At 33.0% G+C, this 23,796-nt stretch overlaps 1 long non-coding RNA gene across 2 annotated transcripts in view; it reads left to right on the top strand.

The window, feature by feature from the left end:
• The window catches only part of LOC146992691 (uncharacterized), a 289,003-nt gene extending 265,495 nt beyond the window's left edge, over window positions 1-23,508 (top strand). For both annotated transcript variants that reach the window (XR_015039048.1, XR_015039047.1), the window contains exon 4: window positions 23,445-23,508. This is a non-coding gene — a long non-coding RNA (uncharacterized LOC146992691). The remainder of the gene's footprint in view (window positions 1-23,444) is intronic.
• Window positions 23,509-23,796: the final 288 nt, after the last annotated feature.

Here is a 23,796-nt window from a genome sequence, read left to right on the forward strand (position 1 = left end):
GACATTTGTTACATACATGGCGTTAATTGTTCTATACATGACATATACCTTAATGAGAACGAAAAAGGCTTTTCTGGGCTTAAGTATTTTTCTTGAAAAGTGTTCACTACTTCATCCATTCGCGATGCTTTATAAAGTGTAATATGCACACCTCTTTTACCACTGTAATCAAAGACTGTCTGCCTTAAATAATCACTTAATAGACATTTTAGTAAGACATTAATTAATTAATTTGTAGCCTAAAATTGAATAAATAGGAAAAGAAGAAGTAAATTTTATGAATATCATAAAAACAGTGATGTTTATTTATGTGTTAAAATAGATTGCATTATTTATCAGTAAATATTACCATTTGGTCTATTTTCGTCTCTAAAAGTAGATTAAAGAAATTATGAGGAATAGCCGCTAAAACAGTTAACTTGGTCTTGTCGGAGTAATCTCACCTTCTCTCAAGCCAATAATATATCGCCTCTGGGATATTCTTAATGAATCTGTTACTTAAAGGTATTCGCATACTCTTTTGTGTTTAAATTTCTAATTGTCACTTACTTGTACCAGTCTGACAGCTTTTTAGTCTTCGCAACTGTGTTGAGATTTATTGCGGACTATATAAAGACCATTACGCGGTTTATTTCGCAGGAGGAGACTTTAAAAATGTGCAATGCCCTCGCCGGGATTCGAACTCCGGACTTCTCGATTACTAGCCGGACTTGCTTCCAGTTCCACCACGAAGACATGCGTTAAGCAGGAAAAAAATGCCTGACAACATTTGTTACAGAATGCTTATATAGCCTTGCGGGAATTCATGAGTCCTGTCATTTGTGAAAGTTTTCTTCAACAGAGGTAGGGCCTTGAGCTCAGGAACTGTGATAATTCGCCTTTCAACTCCTAAGCACCGATAATTTAATTTGGAAGGTGAAATAGAAATTAACTTTACTTTCAGATAGTCCTGACAGAAGTATTCTAAAGACTAAGATGTCATTCTTTTATTAGAAAAAATGCCTTTAGTAATCTGGAATTAAATATTTCAGATAGTTAAATGCTGTTTGTTTAAATTAGCGACATGGAGCAACCACTGAGACAATAAATTTGAAACCATTTCGTCATTTCTCTGGGAATTCCGCCTCTCTCAAGTCAACAACTTCGAAACAAAAATAGAAATTTTCATATGTGCAGACTATTCTCGTGTATAAATTCACTTTGCAAGACTGAACTAGCATTGAACAGATTGATTCCTTTCATTGAAATCCATTGCATTGTTTAAAATACGATAGCAAATATAAGTTGCATGCTTATAAGTATTAAGGAAATAAATATATTCAATAATCAGAGCTTCTTGCGTCACATTTCCCAAGAATTGTGGTTTGCCGGGACCTGATATTTCTATGGTGTGATTACGTAAAGTAGAAAAAGCAAAGAAAAGTGTCTCAATTTCTGAGGTTATTATATGAGAATGTAAGCATATAATCAGCCATATTTCACCTTGGCTCAGACTTACCTTAAAGGTCCCCACAAATCCAGACGGTTTGCTCTTATGGGGTATTTTTTTTTTTTTTTTTTTTTTTTCCTACTTTTTTTTTTCCATTCTCCAGGAAAAAGCACGTTTTCTCAGTGTTTGGCAAGAACTAAAACAGAGTCGTCCGTTTCATCTTTGGGCGTAACTAGGATTAGATTGTTAACTTAAATGGTAAAAACAAACAGAAAAGTGAAGCTCGTTGGGTTGGACTTTGCCTTGAGGCGCAGCGCCAGTTTTGAAGCCAGGCTTTTGAGCCGGTTGCGTTGAAGCAATAATACGTGTCTTTGCATTAATGTGCGATTCCGGTTCCGATTTTCTCCGCTTTTTGGTTTTGCGCCGTTGTCTTCTCCGTGGAGGATTAGATGGCTGGATGGCAAAGGATGAAAAGAAGACAAGAAAGAGATTTTTACCTCTTTTTTGTTAGAATTCTACTTTTCTCAATTTCCGTATTTATTTGATATTTTCTGTGCTTTCCTTTCTTTGCTAAACAGCATTTAGGCGATATTATTTGTGAACTGGAAACAATGAAGCCATACATTTTGGAACAACATAAAGAATTACACTTTGCTTACAGCATTTCTTTACATATGAAAAAAAAAGTAAATAAAAGTGTGAATAAAAGAATGAAAGAAATATGATTAGATGCGCTCATAGACTTTAAAGATTAAAAACAAAACTTGTTTTCTACGTTTCTGGAAAGAAATTAGTTTCGGTGAATAATCGGCACCACAGGAAAACATTGGGGACACGAAATACGAGGAAAGACATTGAATAGATTAGAGTAAACACAGTGCTGCAAAGAATTTCAGCATTTGCACTGAGTTATGCAAAATTCCTGCATTTAAATTAGTAGGAAAAAAAGAAAAAGTTTTAAATGTGAAATTTTATGGGTAAAAGCATGACTCTGTGATGGCACTGCTGACTAGCGTGTCTATAAAAATCCCGTCAAGGATTTTAAACCAAGAAATTACTGAAAATCTTTTACGGCATATCTAAACAGGTTTGCTGGGTTGTTATTCTGAAAACTAAAACAATAAATAAATACATAAATAAAATTTAGTTGAATCACATTTCTTCAAGTTTTTAATTTTTACAGTTTTTCAGTTCACTGTTTCCTAATACCCGACTTTAGCAAGTAAAGATAAATAGGTAGGAAAAACATTTCATTAGGCCCGAAAATTTAATTTCTACCCCTTGTATTCGTTAGAAATTAAATGCAATTGCTTTCAGTATTATAAGCATTGGAAAATCCTAAGTTATTGATTATTTATTAAATCCTAAGTTGTTATAATTTATGCATTAGAATCAGGAAGCTACCGAGCTCAAATTAGGAAATCCTTTCTGGTAAATTTTTTATACCAGTAAAAAATTTTCATGCTTTAATTATGTACCTGTTTTTTAGGTGTAGTTCTCGTAACTCTAGGGAGCTTTAACAGAATATAGGAGACGCTATTTGCAGCACGCTGTTTGAAATTAACAAATTTATTTGCTTAATTTCCTTTCCCGTATTAAAATGCATTAATTAAAAATGACAGTGTTTCATGAAGTTATGATCCGACCTGTAATAATTTATTGCATAATTAATATTAAGCTGTATTTCGGAGCAGAAAAAAATTAATTTATGATACTACGTACTTTAATTTTAAACTTGAGAAATTCTGCACTAGGATAAAATTCTAATCTCAGTAAAAAATTGTTTTCAGATTAAAAATACAAAAATTAATCGGTAATTTTCTGGCTTCTTGATAATCAGTTCAGCAGTCGTAAATGAAACTTGCAGTTGCATGCAGGTTGTGGACAGCGTCATTACAATCTGGAGAGATGCAAATTGTTTACTCGTGATTTCTGCAGTATGTCTTTGTATTTCAGAATGTTAAATAATGAGACAATGAGACAATGGTACAGTCTAAAGAGGACAGTGATACAGATATTGCAAGTCTAAAGACACTGAGACAAATGTATCAAGGTAAAGCAAGTCGTATGATTTAAAGTCTGCGCAGTTGTACTAATACTTGTTTTGCTAAATGCTTATTTTTTGGTTAATTAATTTTAATCATTGACCAAAATTCGTATTTTAAATACCAGAGAAAGAAACTGGTTGCTTCACATAGTTTCTTATGAAAAAACTGGAGTTTTGCAAGATGAAGCCTTAAATGATGCAGTCGTAGCAACTTTCGTTTTATTTGCGGTTTTCGCAAATATTGATTGTTGAACAACGATTGTGTTTCGATTTTTTCACTTTAAATTTTCTTAGATTGCTGCTGGAAGGATATTCAGTATCATATTTCTTATAAGCTGTAGTAAACATATAAAATGAAATGCATTATTTAAATGCTAAAAAGCCGTTAGAACAAAACGCAAGTATCAAATCAATAATGTGAACGAAACATGTAAAAATGCATAATAAAACATGATAATGCAAATTTTTACATAACGTTCTAAATAATTTAAAATTGATTTACATCGTGTAAGAGAATTCTTGATATGCATATGAGTTTGCTAAATTTGGGGAATTAAATATTTACTTTTAATTTCATATCTATTTTTATTTGCCTATGCATAGCAAGGACGAAACACGATATCTGAACGATTGGAAAGAGTGTGAAATAAGCTGATTCCCCTGAAGAGTCAGTATTGTTTCGCTATCCTTTCAATTGTTCATTTTTAGGTAATTTTCCTTATATGGCTATGATTATTATTAGCAATTTTTGCATCTCAGTTTTCTTCATATTCAGGTTATTTTATACATATATATACATGAATGCTTACATATATAAATACATGTATACATACAGGCTTACGTGCATACATGCACACATACTGACATAAATGCATAGGTGTATGATTTTCGGATTATAGTATTCATGTAGAAAGATAAAAATGAGTTTAAAATATCTGAAAAAATGCCTAGCGAAATATTTGAAAGCCGTCTTCTCCTCTAAGAGATTAACACACAGTTTTTAACTAAGATGAATCAAAGCATTTTTTTCCATCTGCCGCTTTTCCTTTTACTACTTCAAGTACTTTAAAAACAAAATTTCTAAAACTTTTAAACTTTAAAAAAAATTTCAAAAACTTTTAATTTTTCTATTGCTTTTAAGTATTACTTTAAAATTACGACTTTATAAACTGGAATTTTATGTAGACTGCAAAATGTAATTCTTAGTTTTCTTTATTGGCTTTCTTAATTTTACTTTGAAATATAAAGTCAATAAATACTCTTTCATTCTCGTGATTATGCTTAATTAAATCATTGCAGCCTAGGCGTAGGATTCTTTATAGTCCTTCCTTACATTTGTTTATGTTATTTTATACATATATATAAATGAATGCTTACATATATAAATACATGTATACATACAGGCTTACGTGCACACTTACTGACATAAATGCATAGGTGTATAATTTTCTGACTATAGTATTCGCGTAAAGTTTAAGATATCTGATGTCAAATGAGTTTAAAATATCTGAAAAGATGCCTACCGAAATATTTGAAAACCGTCTTCTCCTCTAAGAGATTAACACACAGTTTTTAACTAAGATGAGTCAACTAGGCAATAAGCACTACAGAGAGATTATGTAAATTTAGGCGCCATGCTGCTTGGGCAATTCAGTCCAACTGAATTACATCAGCTGTTTTGATTTAAGCTCTTTTGCACCTCATCAGAACGAGTTAGTGAAGCGCAAAATAACCTTGCGTGAAACGAATGGAATTACCTGCTGTGAGAAAAATGTGCTGAATAACCTTGTCCTTCTCCTTTCTTCGAAATGAATGAAACTCGTAAACAAGAATAAAATAGACTTTTTAACTCAGCCTCCATTTCCAGAGACCTTACAAATGCTGTAACCAAGATGAATGTAGCTATAATAAGAAAATAATGCGTGTATGTGGAAGAAAGTGATTATAATATAATTCAGTTTTCTGGAGTTTTGTTGCTTTTTATGGCATGAAATCATTTAGCACGCAGTTTTGCTAAATGCACAATAAGATTGCACCAATAATATTTATAAAAACTAGAGATGGAACATTTTAATCCTCGAATCCCGTCGTAAATTTTGAAAGGGTTTCCGGAGTATGGCATAGAGCTGAAAGCCGCTTGGAATGAGGTATCCGTGTCCGTCATCTAGGATCAGCTGGTCTCGATGCTCAGCCGTCTTACAGCTGTTGTCGCTGCCAGAGGTGATAGCTCGGATGTGTCCTGAATTCTGTCACTTAATCCATCTGCAACTTTAATCAGATCTTCCTCCCATTTCATATATGTAAAATAAATACGATTTTGCGATTTCCTTTTCTCCCTGGTGTAGCAATTGTAATAGCCAGCAGTGTATTTTAAGAAATTATATTTGGAAAAGGAACGGCAAGAGTCATGAACTTTAATTATGCAGCTCCTATAATTTATTTTTCTTATTTCGTTTCTAGGTTTTTTTACACATACATGTGCTTTTATAAAAACTGTATTTTTTTCTCATACGCAGATTACAAATTTTACTTCCATTAAAACTGTCCGAGTCTTTAAGCATTAAATAAACTGTAATGACTACAAGTTACTAAATTTGTTTTTGTTCATTTGATTTCAACAAAAGGCAAGAGTTGCTTTTTTAAGGAAAGGGATGCTTTCGGAGAGGATTTTTATAAGGGTATCTGACTAGAACTCATGGAAAAAACCTCGAAAACATCCATCCAGCTAGCCCTTTGACCTGGAATCGAACCCAGATCAAACTAGCAGTGCTCAATGACCTTTACCGCTCGGGGGCTTTCGCGTCATTGGATCTTCCGTTGAAATTTAATCCATCAAGGTACAATGAATTAGAATTATAATGAGAAAGTTTGGCACCCTCTAGGCAATACAATTTAGTGAAGAACAAGTTAAAGAAGCGCATTCTTTGATGTATTAATCCCCATCATTATTTTTACTTTGCTTTTATTTAAACCGTTCAGTACGGAAGTGTCATATATGCATCAGCAGCAAACATTACACACGTTTGCTTTGCAGAGGTAGACTTGAAATGTATATTTATTATTTTTACATGAAAGGTTAGAGAAATTCGAGATTCGTAAGATTTTTTAGAAATTCGGAAACTTTCTAGGATTTGGTTTGATTTATTTTGGTTACAGCAAACCACAATAGGTCTACCTGCCTAAGAGAAGGCATGACTTAGTGAAGGAGTTTCTAAAGGAAACTGGCTTGTATCCACGTTGCGCATGTCAGCCCCTGCCCCCGAACTCGAACCCAGGGTGAACTACCAGTATTCAGCGGCTTTTTCGCTGGTGGGCGAAACTTATAGGAATTAGGTTCGAATTCTAGAAAATTTTTAGTTCGTCTCGCTTCTGTTCAAAACTGTTTAGAAAGACAAATTCATAACGGCAGAAATATAAACAACAATGTGTAACTGTTAAGATATTTTTCCTTTTCCAGTCATTTCGTTATTAGCAACCTTATTATGAAATAATTTATGGCTTATTATTTTATGTAATACATATTAGTAAAGCAGTTCTGTCTTGTATAGCTTAGTACTGCAACTCTGGTATTACAGTTGCTCTCTGCATAAATTAGTAGCATCTCATCATCTGGAAAAACACATTTAGAAGATTTGAGACGATTTGCTTGCTCCGAACATTAAATATGATTAACTGCATGGGGCATTTCAAACTCGCTTTAACAAGTCTAATCATTTGGATATTCAAGTATCTTCTGAGTCTTTAACCCATGATTTTTCTATTCTAACTTTGAACACAAAGGTGATGAGACAGGAATGTGGATTAACACATCAAAGAGTGGCAAACTGTAGGAAATTTCAAGGATGAGATTCATTCTATATGATTGCAATGTTATTAAATATGAGAGAAGTGTCTTATAATGACAATTGCGTCAAAATAGCGCATTATATAAGCGTTTTATATCGGATTTTAACTGTCGCATGTTACAGCATTTCTGAATATCCAGTCAAGGTAATTAGATAATACAATTTTGTAAGAAGCATTTTTTTTTTTTTTTTTCACTTTCGCTTTGTTACAAAGTTAGATTTCTTTCTCATAATTTTCTGCTAAAACGCACTGCAATACTTTTATTTGATTGGGGAAGGTTTACTTTATAAAATAAAATATAGACCTAAAGTGCAGACTGGAATTGCTCAGTCCCAAAAGAAAGGATACATACAGACTTTCCTTCTTTTTTATATAAATGTAGAAAAGGGAGAAGACACAGATAATGTGCTTAATGTTAATTTTTTCGTCTGTAAATTAAATTAATAAACGCTTAGAACTATAGACTATTAACGTTAAAAATCCTGTTACCTTATTATCAGAAATTCTATCAAATTAAAGTTGGTGTGAAATTTCAGCGATCGAAAAGTAAGGTATTAACTTAGCTCTTTAAAAAGAGAAAAAAATGAATTTTGAGTATTAGTGAAATATATATATCCTCATAAATATTTGCCCAGTCATACTTTGAATTGTATTGTAAATTTACTTGAATATATTTCTAAATGATAATGCTAAGTATTTAAATAACATTTTTAATTTTAAGGTTAATTAATTTGCTGTTTTAATATAAATGGGAAAGTTATTGAGTTTCATGCATTACAGACTATAATATAAATTTTTTTCACTGAAGTCCCATCTTTGCGTATTTTGGTGAAACTGTTTTTGAATTTTTTTTTTTTCTTCTTCTTTTAGTGATGTTTACTTAAAAAAAAAATTAAAAAGTAAGGGATTTTTTTATCGCATCTCGGATGAAATGGAAACAGCTGACCATTTACCTGGATTTTTAACATTCTCAAAGAAAGGGTGAAGGGAAAGTTTAGAAAACATTCTGTACATTTAATGTCCGATAGCCTAAAATTCCTGTAGAGTTTTCTGGGTGCACCTGCTTCTGAACCTTGGATCAGCTGTAGAGTAAACTTAAGAGGAACGCAGATGAATTCCTGAAGGTTCCAAAATCAGACGAAATCCTGACAAATTGCAAGTCCGTAAACATCTTTAGCTAAGCCCTTTACGAAAACCCAACCAGCTATGGGCCAGCACTTGGACAAAATGTCCATCTCGAACTAAATGACATCATACATCGATCGTCAGGGGCTGGCAAGGATCAGAGGGCTCCACTAAACAAGACTTGAGGTCAATGTTTGTGTTCTGTTCCCTGGGAGGTGCCCACGTGCTGTAAGCTCGGAGGCGTGATGCTTTTGAGTTTTTGTGGTCAGAATTGCAGGTGTTCTCTCTGTAACTTTAGGGGGCCTTTCTTCTGAACCTCAGAACCCCCACGTTGCACGTCAACCCCGTTCACTATCATGAAAACGCGGAGTTCACAGTGGGGTCGAGAAGTCTCAAAGTAGGTTAAAGGTGATGAGTACTCACGCCAAATGTGGTCAGCATACTGACTTCTAGCACGTGCTCTCTTTTCACATGAGACACTAAGCGGTTTTGGTTTTACCTTTGTTCAGTTTGCGGGCTAGATCTAAACTGGAAGCTATTTACCCCATTTAAAGGTTTTTATTGTTACGACTTTCGGTTTGAGTTACCTAGAACTAAATAAAATTTATTATAAATAACAAAAATTAATTCAATTCAGATTCTAATTAAGTAATTGAAATTTTTATGAAAAATCACTGGCAAAAAAACTCATCTCGCAACTTGTGTTTGGCATAAAATCTGCTTTAATTCTTATATTTATGAGATTATTATGTATGTATCTTCTATTCTTATGTATGCACGATTATTATGTATGTATCTTCTATCCAACGAGCTGTCCGAAGCCGGCTGCGAGGTCTGATTAATTTCTGCTCAAAGGCTCGACAGCTTTAAGCTTAATGCCAGATTTAACCAGATGGGCCTTTCATAATATTATAGCTTAAAATTTTCAAAACAAATAAATAAAACATGTTTTAATCATTAATTACCATATGTTCAAATTATCTGACAGAATTTCCAGAATTGATGACTTAATAACGGCTAAAACGTGCAATTTTCGACGAATACAGCATGTCTTAAGAAAAATATATTAAAAATGTTATCTGTGTAGTTTACGCATGAACTATTTATTCTGTGCAAGATAAAAATTATGCGTAAATTGATATAGCAGGCATTAATAATACCACTTTTAGGTTGTCAGAACATGTTGAATGGGGACAGAGAAATAAAGTTTCAGTTTCAGTTTATTTATTTATTACTTTTTAAATTTCAGTAGCTTGCAACTTTTATTTGAACCTACGAAAAGCGTGTAACAAAAATATTTTAACTCTTCCAAGATTTAATATTACAAAACTAAATCGATAAATTTAAATATTAGTATAACTAACTATTTTGAAATATTTTAAACACTTATCTGAAACGCATACTCAGTATCTTATTTTAATGCATTGAAAAGTATTATTATGGAAGCTATTTTATTTTTGTGTTGAATTTTTATTTTTCTAGTAGCTCTTTACGTTAACAGAGCCACAGAATATTCCGAGCATTTCACCAATTATCTTCTGAATTATAAGAATATAAACAGTTTTAAAGCGTGCAATATTGAAAATACTGAAGTTTTGAAATTTTCAGCTTAATAATAATTGTTTAATGCGGACAAATGTTCACAGAAACATTTGAAACCAGTTTTCCAGTTACGATATTAACATAAACAACCCAGATTTAATAACACTGAAAAAAATTTAAAAAAAAAAAAAAAAACTTTCCAAAAATTGGAATCCCTCCTCCACACCTCCAAAAATAAAGGGGGAGAAAAATCTCACTGTCTATCCTTTTAAAGAAAATCTTCCATTAGTTTGTTATATCTCTCTATATACAATATGGGAATACAAATGGGATAGATTCACAATGGGACCTTGCTTATTGACCGTTGCTTGAAAATATTTAACTTTCATAGGAGTGCCTCAACATATAGGTGATCACATGAAGGGTCCACAAAGCTGTGGACACCTTTACACTAGACATCGCTATGCAAGTAGCGTTACGGTTTGCTATTCTGATTGGCAGACAAAATGAAAATTCTATTTGTACAACGATATTAGAGCATAAATGTACCCGTACCTTTATCAGGGTTAAAGTAGGAAACTTACTTGCCTTGTAAACTTGTTTGACTTTTGAATTAGGAAACTTACCTTCGTAAGTGTCCCGCTACTTTAGTGCCAGTGCACCCGTATGAAATTTTCTGTTTTTTTTAACAGAGACCGACTTGTATGGAAGTGACGGCACTTTTACGAAGGGGTTTCGGTATAAAAACATACTATGTGTAGCTGATTAATAGCTATTTAAGAATATCAGTGTTTTAGCGCCTTAGGTCCTACAGCAAGCACTGCTTTTTCTTCTCTCTCCTCAGGACAGGTCGTTATATGGTCGTCGCCTTGATATTTTCCGATGAATTGATTGGTTTATTTATTTATTTGATAACAGCAAAGCAACGAGGACTAAGTGCTTAAGACAGAATGTTTTAATTTTACCTTGTATAGTGAGTGCTTCATCTAGAAACTGTAACTCCTGCAACGCCTTCCTTTGCTTTCAAGACAGAACCTGACGAATTTAGGCACACAGCCCTCAGGCCGAAAGCCCAAAGCATTATGGAGCCTCAGTATAATTCTGTGCTCCTCATGATCCTCTCTTTTTCGATATACAAAGGAAGTGTGGATAGTAAGACACTGAAAGAAAGCTTGGCTTAGGGCTGCTCCCTCGTTTAATCAGACAATATCTAAGGTTAATAAAAATGTAATATCTGCTAAAATGAATGAAAATATTTCTAATACACCATAAGAGAAGTAAGTAAATATGTAATGACATGATCACATCAATGGGAAATAGTTGCTTCCTGGAGATGGTCTAGGTGTGCCCGTTTATGTTTGAAAGCCGGGTGCGCACAGATTACCTATCCAAAAAGTAGATCATTTCAGTACAGAAGCCAGAACTTCACAATGCATATTTTTTTTTTTTTTTTTATTATTTATTTATTTTCAAACGATGTACTTTGCTATAAATTGTCTGGACTGGAAAAGACGGCGGCTGGGATCTCTAAAAGAACTTTTATATATTTTGTTTTATACTTTTATCAAATATTAGCGTTTGATGCGTGTATGAAACATTAAGGCCCGTCCACACGAGGACGCTCCCGACGTAGTTGACGTAAATTTTCAGACGCCGGCGTAAATTCGCAGGACGCAGAAGACGTAAAACTGAGTACGCTCCTGTTCAGCTTTTACGCCCGCGACGCGCGCGTGTAGCCAATAGCCGACCGAGTTCTTATCACGTGTCATAATCAGAAAACCTTCTTGCTTACCCGTTTCAATATCGCGTCAGAGCCACACAGAGATGAGTTTTTGCTTAGAAATATAACTGTATACAGCAATAAAATAATCAGCATTGTTCACGCCATCTTTAGATTTCTCAAACCGTACATATTAGTATACATTTAAAATTCTCATTTAAAGGGGAAAACTGTATACTTATAAAGCAATGATCCGACTAGTATATCCATATGCTTCACCTATTTATAACACCGTAAGTAATAGGAACCTAAATAAATTACAGTTTCTACGAAATCAAAGTTTCTGCCTTACAAAGTTCTCCTTAATTATTATAAATATTGGCTATATCATGTGTAATATAAAGCTCTATAATCCCAATATTAAATACACCAAAAACTAACTTCAGCAATATAACTTCTAAAATAAAGCAGTTGACTGTGAAAGAGTATTCAATAAAATACAATTACGAAATTTTGGAGGAAAGTTACAACTTGTCTCATACAGCAATCATTTATTGAAGTTTAATTAAATTACCTTTGCAGCGACTTCTACTTGTTACATTATTTTTCACAAACACAGCTGTCACAGATAGCTGAGTGGTCAGCGCGCTGCTTTAGTAGCGTAGGAATACAAAGGTGGTAAGTTCGAACCTCACCCATAGACGGTATTATAATTCAGTTAGCTTTTCTCTTTTTGAAACGTGTTTCTTATATTTAATCATGAATCATTATATTCTTATTTTACCTATTATTATTGTTTTCATTTCTTATTTCATTCATTATTATTATTGTTTTTAATTTAGTTTTAAAAATGTGCAGTGCAAATAGAAATCCTTATGTAAAAATATATCTGCATCTCTTTATCATATATCATCTATAAATTCTCTCTTTATTTTTACTTTATTGCATATTTTATAATGCACATAACTTCTCATAAACTGTCCAAAGTTTGAACCTCATTCTAAATTCAAAAATAAATAAAAAGAGAAACAAAAGACCAAGGGAGAGCGAGTTAAAAAAATATGAAGTTGGTTTTATTATATGGTGGATGGTGTATATAAAGAGAATTAAGTAATTTAATTCTCTTTATATACTGTATTCCAAAACAATTTTATAAATCCTAATTTTCATACGATATAGAATCTGCAAGTCTGTCAAACTGGTCGATACTCATCCTGAAGGAATTAAAAAACTAATATACCCCTCCCCAAAAAAAATTAAGTCAATTCCTACTTAGGTCCACAAAGAAAAGTTTAAAAATACAAAAATAAATAAATAAAAATACAAACATAATTTTTTAATTAAAAATTTTAAAAAATTTCATATGTGAAAAAGCTGTATTAACATCAAGTGTCATTCACTGCAAGTTTAAAAAATTGTATTTGAACTTGAGTGGATGAATAAAAGGCATTTTATGTACTGAAAATTTCAACAAGATATAGGGAGAGTGTGAGCTAATAGTAGGAATTTAATAATTCCAGATATTCCTTTCGCAAACAAGGCAGTAAAAAAAAAAAAAAAAAAAAAAAAAACTCTTTGAACAAGTCGCTCTAAATAAATCTTTCGGACACTTTTTTGCGGTTTTGACTCTGTTTAATAATTGCACATAATAGTAAAGTTTCAGCTATAAAAGAAAGAAAAAAAAAAAAATCATCTGATTCGGACAACTTGCCGCAAACATACAGAAGAACAGCGAAGAAATAAGATACAGCTCTGTTGATGCTATACTACAGCGTCACGTGATTTTTGCGCAAAATAATTCTATTGGTTAAACGCACTCTTCGCAAGCGTACTCGTTTGGACGCTTTAACGCTGGTAACGTAAAAGCGCGTTCGTCAGCTACGTTTCGAGCGTACTCGTGTGGACGGGCCTTTAGGCGTTGGAAAAAAAATGTATAGCTCCATGCTCGGACGTACTAGAATTTTACTATGTCATAGATTTATACAAGAGGGAGTTGATTTTGACCTAGTAAATACTCTGAATTGAATTATTGGTAACTTAGTTGAAATTCTAAATTAAAAGCGAATGTATATAAAAATACACTGTATAACTTTTTATATAGCTTTCGCTGTAATTTAAGAATTAGTACTGGATGTTAAAGCATTTATTTGAGATTGTTTTTAATAAAATACAAAATACATAAGGTACCAAAATAAATTGTTTTCTTCCATCCCTTTCATGGTGTATTCTAACAGATCCTCTAGTTATTACCTTTTAATTTTATCTTTCAGGGATATTTTAAGATTTTTTTCTATAGTAAAGAGTTTTTCTAATACAGGATACTTTAATAACAAAGCTGGAAAAATTTCCGAGGAATTAAAAAACTTCATAATCTTAAATTATTATTTTAAAGTTTATGAAAGTAAATGATATAATTTTGTAACAAATCGATTACAGTGCTACAACTATCACTCAGTAACTCAGTATCAACTATCATTCAGTATCAATTCAGTAATATAACAGTAAGACGCAACGAAATTTTTCTTTCTTTGTGGCACATCTTCCATGATTGAGTATAAAATAAGTTTTTGTATTGATGTAAAAATGTGAATACAAAAGAGGAGAGCGTGAGCAAGAGAGGACATACACGCATAACGCAAAACTGAAATTTAATATAGTATACCATAAAAGTGCATATTTGTGTTATAATTTCAAAGTTTTTCTTCATTAATGTATTTACTTTTATTGTATCGTGAAAACAAAAATTAATTTTTCTACTATACAAAACTGAACTTCAAGAGAGCCTCAGTTCTTCTTATATAGATCAAAATTGTAAATCACTTTGAATTAAGTTATTTATTAATTATTTTCGCATGTTCTGCGAAAATCTTGCTCTGTGTCAATATCATTTGGTCGAGGATCTTCTATTGTAGTTTAAATACGTTTAGCAGGAAGTAATAAATTAATTTCCGAGTTCCTTTCCCATCCCTGGAAACGAGCTTTAGAGGTCGAAGCATTCTCTTCACGGTCATTTAATAGCTGTTCATCTGGACAGTCTCTTCAAACCACTTTACGATATACCGTGTTAAAATACTAAAAGAGATCCGTGCACCTGGGACATATGTTACCTCGTACATTACGTCGCGATGACGTAAATCTGCTGTTTTTTCCACGAAGTTTGTGTATTCTTGTTTTTGAAAGCTGAATTGCGTAAACGCGTAGAATATGCTCTTGTTGGTTGAACGTCAAGAATTATGAGCATCTACAAAACGTTGCAAATAATTAACCAGCTCTGAAATGTTTTCAAAATAAATACAGATTACTAAAAATATTAATCTAAATAACAAAGAAATTCGATTAAATTATGAATTTCACTTGAAAAATTCAAAGCGAGCAGGAATTTCGGAATATTTTTTCTGTGAATGCTTATAAAATTTCAATAAAAAAGCATTTTTTATTTACTTATTGGCATTAAATGCTGAGAAGATTATTGCTTATAAACTAACAATGAGGCATGACAGCACTTCATATAGATGGCATAGAATACGTGTTGGAAAACTAGTTGTAAATGTATCATCCTATATGCTTTCAAAAGTCCACCACTATTATAATATTTCAAAATATAGCATTTCAAAATTTGGTACGGAATATATTTTTCACGGCAATTTTCTGCATCACTAGCAATGTGAAGTTAAGAAAACCTCTTTTTCTGGCTAAGCGCAGAAACATATAATATATTTTTGTTCTTCAGCTCTGAATTCTACTTTTTCCTCCAACAAAATACTTTTTTTAGTTTATGTTTGAAATTAACTGAGACAGCTTTTAAAACGTAGGGATAAAGTATTTTTAAAGCACTAGTATAAAAAATTCGGCAGAAGTAAACAGCGATATTATTCAGCTATCTATTATTCAGCTCAAATGCAGAATTTAAATTTCAAATAATTTTTAAGCTATTGAAAATTTTGGAACTGAAAAAAAAACATAATTAAATTATTGCTGTAAATATACTTAAGCAGAAAAATTTTGCTTTTTTGAAATAAACAATTCACATTAACTATTGTCTACACGTACATTATTATATAATGTGACAATAGTTCACATTAACTATTGTCTACTGTCACATTACTATTGTCTATTGTTACTCAAAGTTCACCAGTGGCCGAGTGGTTAAATCTCTGGTACTTCGGTCAGAATTCAAACGGGCTGACTGTAGACATTTCATAGCTTTTTTCCATATGTAATGTAGATACGAGCTAGTTTCCCTAAGAAATAACTCTCCGAAGGCATCCCTTCCCTTGAGGGCTTCGTCATAATCAAACAAATGAAAGAAACGTAGTATACTTAATGCTCTAAAAATTCTTAACCCTTTAACTGTCAAGTTATTTTGATGATTTGGGTACACGAATTGTCAACTTTTTTTATTGGAAAAACCAAATGTAGCCGAAATAAACATCTCCCGATATATATTCGGGTATGACAATACGATGCACTCAAAAAAAAAAAAAAAAATTACCCCGAGAAATACTCGGGCGTGACATTTTCGAACACCAGTGCTGTGCCCGAGATAATCTCGGGCATGACAGTTAAAAGGTTAATAAACTTATGTTCAAAGATTATGTCTGGCTTTTAAAATCTATCCATATGTTACTCAGAGTATATTGTGAAGAGGTCGCATAGATGTTCAGTGCCTTGTTTGCCCAGGGGGATCGAATTCCGAAGGCAATGGTGCCTTTCTCCCACCAAGAGGAGAAATCTCGCAACGAAGTCCCTTTGTTAATGATTCTGATTTCACCCCTTATTTAAGGCTGCTATCACACGCCAGTTTGTTTCGGAAGAACAACTGTTTGAAACATTTTTTTTTTTTTTTTTTTGCTTTGTCACAACAGCCAATCACCATAGATCGCTTTAGGGTTAACACAAGGGAAACTATTTCCCCATTACAAACAAGCTGATAGCATTCGAAGCTGATAGGTTGAAAACGAACAACTTGCATTTTTTTTTTTTTTAAAGGAAGGAAAAAGTCGCACGTCTTTCTTTCAATAGTAAACCAGGCAGAAAAATTGTCCGAAACAGTCGTTTGTGTGATATGGGCCAGAACAAAAAGAAGTGTTTCACTGGCGTCGGAATGTGGACACCTTGTTATGTACCAGTGGAGGAATCCCCCCCGTGGGGTTCAGGACTGGAAATTCTCACTTACAAAGAGAAAGTAATGATTTGAAGTCGCCCGTTTATTTCACATGTTTAAACTCTCAAAGAATTTCCTTTGGAATCAATTATCTGATAGAAAACGGAGATCTGTTTCTATTTAAAGACCTAGTGCTATTTAAAGCCCCGAAAAAATGGTCGAAAACCATTGGTCATTGCCGTAGCAGTTCAAGAAATAGACATGCAGACTCTTGGGGATGCACTACCACCACCAGCATTACCTTTCCATCAGAAGAAGAAATTCGGTATGATCAAGGAACTTTAGTTATGCCAGTTTTGGCCTCGTATCAACCAGTCAAATTCTCGGTCCATTCGACAGAGCGTGAGAAATTCGGACAAGTTGTTTGTAGGGAACAAATTGTTTTGTAAATTTACTAGGGAAGAAAGATGCCTAAAAGGAATAATTATGTTCATTTCATAAATGATGTAAATCAAATTGATAATGAAGTGTTTTTTTCTTGTATTGATGCTTATTCAAATATTTATGACTATTTTGATGGCATTAAGTGCAGTAGTTCAGGATCAAGTTTCGGGTCTCTGCAAAGAGGTTTCGAAATACTGATAAACAAATATCCGCAACGCTTTCCTTTTCAGCCTGGATAAATGTATAATCAATATTAGGTTTTAAAAATGTATATTGTATAATACTTGTTGCTGAAAAAACTGTAAAACTCTGTTTTGTATGTGTGTAATTAAGTTTTGTTTTTAGTAATTGTTTATGAGCTTTTTATACTAGCCTCAATATAAGTTTCATATTTTAATCCTTGGTACTTAACCCAGCATAATATAAATATTTGTGCTTTATTTCCATTTTTTGCTGACTTTATGTGTCTCTAGCAGTGATAATTAAGCGAGATTCGGTAATGTTACAGCACCCTCATGAAAAACTCTGAATATTGGCATAAGGCCGCTTAAGATTTAGTTTTTTTCAGGTTGCTGTTATCAGAAAAGGACTGAGATATTTCGATAAATTAAACTTTATTTTCACCAAAATAACATTAGGCGATGTTTGATACCCAAATTATCCCTGATTTCTTAATTAGTCTAGGTACATTAACTGGAATAAATCATGGAAAACTAATAATATATTGATTACCATATTAAAACAGCTTTATCTGTTGGAATCAGAGAAGACAAGAGTAAGCTCATCTGAGGCATATCGCAGCTTAATAATGTAATAACATCTCAGTATATTTAGATAACGATATTTATGCACACTTTCTGTGATAACAAATAACCGCAGTCACTCACAAAAGTATGTTAATAGAACTGAACTTTTAATTACCTACTTGAGGGTGAAAAAATTCCTCCTAATTTCGCAGACATAATTTAGATATCTGATTACATTTTTTTTTCTTTCTTGAAAGCTCCGCTATTCAGTTTTTAACGTTATTGTCACTAATGCCAATGCTTTTCTTCCAAAAAGAATCTTTCTCTGTTTTTTTTTTTTTTTTTTTTTTTTTTGTTTTTGTTACACCAGTATGATTCTATCCTCTGGAGGATCGGAAATCCGTTTGCTGGAATTTGTCTCCGCCTTATTGTCCTGATCTAACATTCCAGCATCAGCTGATTTCTTGAAATTTATTTTTCCCCTGAAAATACCAGGGCTATAAGCATAGGAAAAACTACAAGGACAGAGATGACAAGTAAATTGAAAAACAGCTAGCTAAATAAGTAAAGCCTATTTTGAGTGTATTAGCAGTGAATTAATCGTACAATGGAAAGCATCAAGACTTAGAAACCGTGTTGAATATTCTTTTTTACAGGCCTTTTAATTTCTATATTATTTCTGGAAGAATAAGCAGACTCTTTTCCCCATTAATGACAAGAGGTGATCAGATATTATATTATGGGAAAATAAAGAACATATTGTAAAACTAATCATATCAAATGTGTTGGATATTATACTGCTTCTGAAATGATAGTCTAAAGACTATTTAAAACAGATTCCTCAAAAATGAGATTTAAATACCGCCTTTTTCAAGTTCCTGCCATAAAATTATTCTTGTTGATTTACCTTCAGCAAGCTTATTTAAGCAAGTTCATGAAGAAAAAGAAAATATGTCTTCAAAAAGCAAAGAAAGAATGATACTGCAATTAGACGAAAATTTGTTTTTGTGTTCATCTACTCAAGTTAATGCCCTGAATTCATCTCTATTGCTCAATGTTTCTACAGAAGATTATTTTCTTGAGTCATATCTATAAAAAGGAGAGCCAGTGCCTCTAACGATTCCTGATAACGCCCACGAATTTCGGTTACAGACCTGGTTATCTCTTATCATACTTGACGGATCTTCTAGAGTAGAGCCGCTATAGGATAAGCGGCCTCAACACCGGATGAGGAAAGCTGATAATTTTTATCACAATTTGAGCTTTTATCGTAAACAAAGAAATATGATTTTACCGACAACAGCTCACAATGTAAAATTTCCACAATCCAGGAAGAAGCTATGAAACTAATATGCCTATTCTTTTCCTGTGAATATTACTGTAGTTAACAAACATGTTATATAACATTTATTTTAAATAAGTTTTATTTTTCCATACACTGTGTTTTATATTCTCATTTTTAAATTTTTTCCTAATAAGCTGAATTTACTCAATTAGGGTTAAATTCTAAAGCGCCTCGAATGCCAGTGTTTTCAAGATATAATGTTGATGATGTACTTTAATATGATTTACTACCTATATCTTTACAATGTTTTCCTTTGTTATTTAGTTTAGTAATCTGTAAGTTCTAAAAACGATTACTATATTGCTAAAATAAGTAGCAACTGAATATTTTATGCTGCAAAAAATAAATATGAAATTGAAGCATAGCTCGTGCCCTGCTGAATGTTAAGCAATAAAGTTTAGGCGTAATAATTAGTTAAGCGTAACTCCTGTATATTGCGACAAAGGTTTAAATAAAAATGCTTTTAAAATTCTGAAATTAAACACATTTAATTGCCTCATTTGAAAAAACGTCTGATATGCACATCATCGCATAAAATACTTGTAAGACCTATTAAATTATATACATTTTTTCTGCACTTGATTTCAACATATTTCCCCGAATTTCGTTAGATAAATTTCTCATTCAAGCAATTCAGTTCTCACTTCGCGGAGAGGCCAAAAAAATTTCCAAAAAAAAAAAAAAAAAAAAAAGGGGGGGGGAAAGGCCTCCAAAAAAAAGGCCTTCTCGGAAAGGCAAAAAAAAAAAAAAAAAAGTGTTAAATACAGAAAAACAATTTAAAAAAAAGTTTGCAATTAAAATTAGGGTTTCTACATAGCCCCACTAGTGGCTAAGATGTTAAGACCGCTGAATACTGGTAGTTCGACCGAGGATGCCTAGACGGGAAAGTGGTTAGTGACTCTGATTGCCGTACCAAAAAGGCCCAAATTCGAATCCCAGATGGATGTGAATTGTCTGTCTCTTCAAAGGGGGTAACTATGGCCGCCTATTTGTTGCCTCCACAATTAAATGGCCACCGCTTCCGCCATAAAAAAAGTTTCTATGCCAAAACAAGCAGTTCGACCAACGGGAAGAAGGACAAGAATTTGAAGTTAACTTTTGCTCCCATTGTAACCAAAAGACTCTAAGTTGGCGCACCAACTGACTTAATTCACTATACCACTAAGAGTTTCAAATGTAAACAAATAGCCATCCTGTTAGGCCTAGCGAAACTTGCACTTTTGTTGATAATTCTACTACTATTGGATATAGAAATTAACTAAATGCATGAAAAACCTTAACCGTAATATAAGAACGAAATTCTTATCACTTTTAAAACAAAAAATGAACAATTTACCAACATATAAGAATAAAAAGAACGGAACTCACCGAGCCGAATAAGAAGGTGAGTATACACATATACGTGTGGTTCGGGAAATTGAACAAAAGGGAGGTGCATAACTAGGTATTCTAGCAGTCCTCATATACAAAATTCCAACGTTCCACCGTTAATCGTTTTTGAGCTATGCGAGATAAGTATATACTAAATACCTACGTACGTACGGTGAGGACGTCAAGAAAACGTCCCTTCTGAATCCCTTTAAAATCCATTTTGCAATTCGCTTTGGGAAAAAAGAGGTATTTTGTCCGTACGTAGAGATGTCACGCAAAAAAAATCGTTCAGAGGGATCCGAGAGAGCTCAAAACGGACATTTTCGTTGAAATATGATAGCCGAAATTTTTCGCTCTTACAGTAATTCCTTTACTTTGTACAAAGAAAGAAAAAAAAAAGAAAAGAAAACAACATGTCAACTTTTTTAGTATGTGTAAAATACTGAAGGGAATATATATAAAATACTGTTTATGATGACACATATGGTCATGGATTAGGATTGGATTATTCAATTATAGCAAAGCACACGAAGGCTATCTGCCTAAAGGGAGGGATGCCTTTGTGGAAGACTTTCTAAGGGAAACTGGCTCGTATACACGTCACACATGGAGAAAACCACGAAAACGCCCATGCAGCCAGCCGGTTAGCAGGATTCGAACCTCGAACCGAACTACCAGTGTTCAGCGTCTTTACCGCTCGGCCGCTGGTGGGCCCATATATAGTCATATAGTATGTATATATATATATATATATATATGTAAGATAAAAATGTATGAATCAGAATTATAATATAACTATAAACATTAATTCTTCCTCTCTTATTCTAAAATCGTAATAACTTATCTGCATTGCGTCATTCAAATTAATCATGCGATTTTACGTAACCGTTAATACCAGATGCCTCTTGACGACCAATCACCGAATTGTAAACCAAAACTTTTCTCCTCGCGTGCCTCCATCTTTCATAACTACGCACTTCAGCTTTTGCTCGCTACTGTGCTAAGATGTGATTTCGCTGGCTTGCTTTCTATCCCAACAATATCAAAAATGTAAATCTTCTGTGGAAAGGCACGACTAGAGTGCCAAGTGATTGTGGCCACAAATATCAATTGGAAATAAAAATGGAATTAAAACTGCCTCGACTGCCAAGTTCTTTAAATACTACGCAATCAAAATTCTTCTTCAATATGGGTCTAATCACGCATCTACAGTGTTCCGTCTTTTCCTTGTGTTTTTATTATGACATATATAAATAAATAAATAATATATAGTATATATAAAATATTGTTTAATATGACGTACAAAAGTATGTATTATACGTTTATCTGTATGATATACTTTAATGATGAATATTGATTATATGATGGAGTAATACTTTGTAGTCCTTCAGGTCACAACGGGATTAGAATATCAGAATATAAATATCATTATAATGGGTATTAAAACGCAATTCATTGAAATCTATTACAATCTGTGCAAACTTCTTTTGTATTCTTACGCTGCCGTGTCCGAAGTAAAATTTCAAATTTTGCGCCAGTCTTGAAACGGACATTGTAGATGCATTACGTTTCAGTTTGAACACTAGCCTCATTTTTAGCGAACTACAGACTCAGCATCGTTCTTCATTTCTTTAGCATTCTAGAATAAAACAAAAAATGGGGTAATGTACATGATAGTCTGTTCAGATTTGCAGCTTGTCTTTTTAACTTATCTGGCAACATAGATTTGCGCCACATTTTTGTTCACAGAAATTCGCCCGTGAATTTGATTCTGTTACTTAATTCATTCAAAGATAACCGTAATAATAATGCATGCTAATATTTGTTGCTTTATGCATAAATACACTACGAAGGAATCTATGAACTAAATATTACTAAGCAAGAACTCAACAGCAATTTCTGCGGGAGAAATTTCACTACTACGTATCAAGTGTTGTTAATAGCACAAACGTAACACTAAACAAATTATTTAGTATCGAACCTGCTAATTTTTTTATTCAAATTGATTGGTTTAGTTACATAGCAAGGCACTAATATTAAAATAAATATTTGAGATTCTGTGTTTTAGAAACTCTAAAATCATATCGAAAAAAATTACATAGCATGCAAAGTCAATGCTTTATTACTACACTTAGCAGCACGTTATAAAAAAAGTCTTCCATCACATTCTCAAGAGTTGCATAAATCTCAAGAACGGAGGATTACGGATGGTATAATACAAACCTTACAAAAGTGAGTTTGACTGAGATACTTCACTGAGGCGTACTTATCGACAGAAGTGCCGATTTCGGTTTGGGGAAATCAATAGTGGCAGGTCCTTCTTCATTGGCAGTGGCCTGTGAGTGAAGAATCTCAATTCATTATTTTTTGTCAGAGGAAAAGGTATTGCTGGCGCAAGAGTAAAATGTATCCTGATCGATATTTTGGGGTGTAAAGAAGATTAGGTTTTGTTTTATGGGATTCCTTTTTAATGATACCCAAAGACTCTGGTCGATATCGAATCGGTGTGCAGCCATGAGATCTAAAATTACACAAATTTAGTTTCCTAGCTGGGGTCTCTTGCCAAAGTTTTTTTGGAGCAGAGAAAACTGAATTATGTATCTTGACAGCATTGAATTTTATTATTGATTCATTATTTTTTCATGACGTCTAAACTCGATTATATTTTACAAGCCTATTATTATAAAATGTCTTCCTATAGTAATTGCTTTATTCCTATCAATAGCTACTTCTGTGACGAAGCTGTGGAATAGTACTAATTATGAGTACAGAAGGGGACATGTTTTCTGAATTCCGTTAACAGAAAATGCCTACTTTATGGAACAAGGTATGTTATTTGCTTAATTGTTTCACGAACAGTTTTTGGTTCATCCACATTTATTGTGGGGGTGTTCGTCACTGTAGAAGTAAATTATAATGTTAAAGGCAGGTAAGTCGACCTCGAATTATTTATTTTGCCTAAACTCGAATGCGCCAGCATGTTAAGAATTACCGCGTGTTGTAGATTTATCTTGTTCTTTGGTTAATGAGGTATGTCCAGGTTAACTCAGTTTACTAGTGTCTTCATTTGGAAGCCA

Source organism: Stegodyphus dumicola, chromosome X2 (assembly GCF_044657685.1).
Source record: "Stegodyphus dumicola isolate Sdum_Otavi_A_Nest chromosome X2, ASM4465768v1".
NCBI lineage: Eukaryota > Metazoa > Arthropoda > Arachnida > Araneae > Eresidae > Stegodyphus > Stegodyphus dumicola.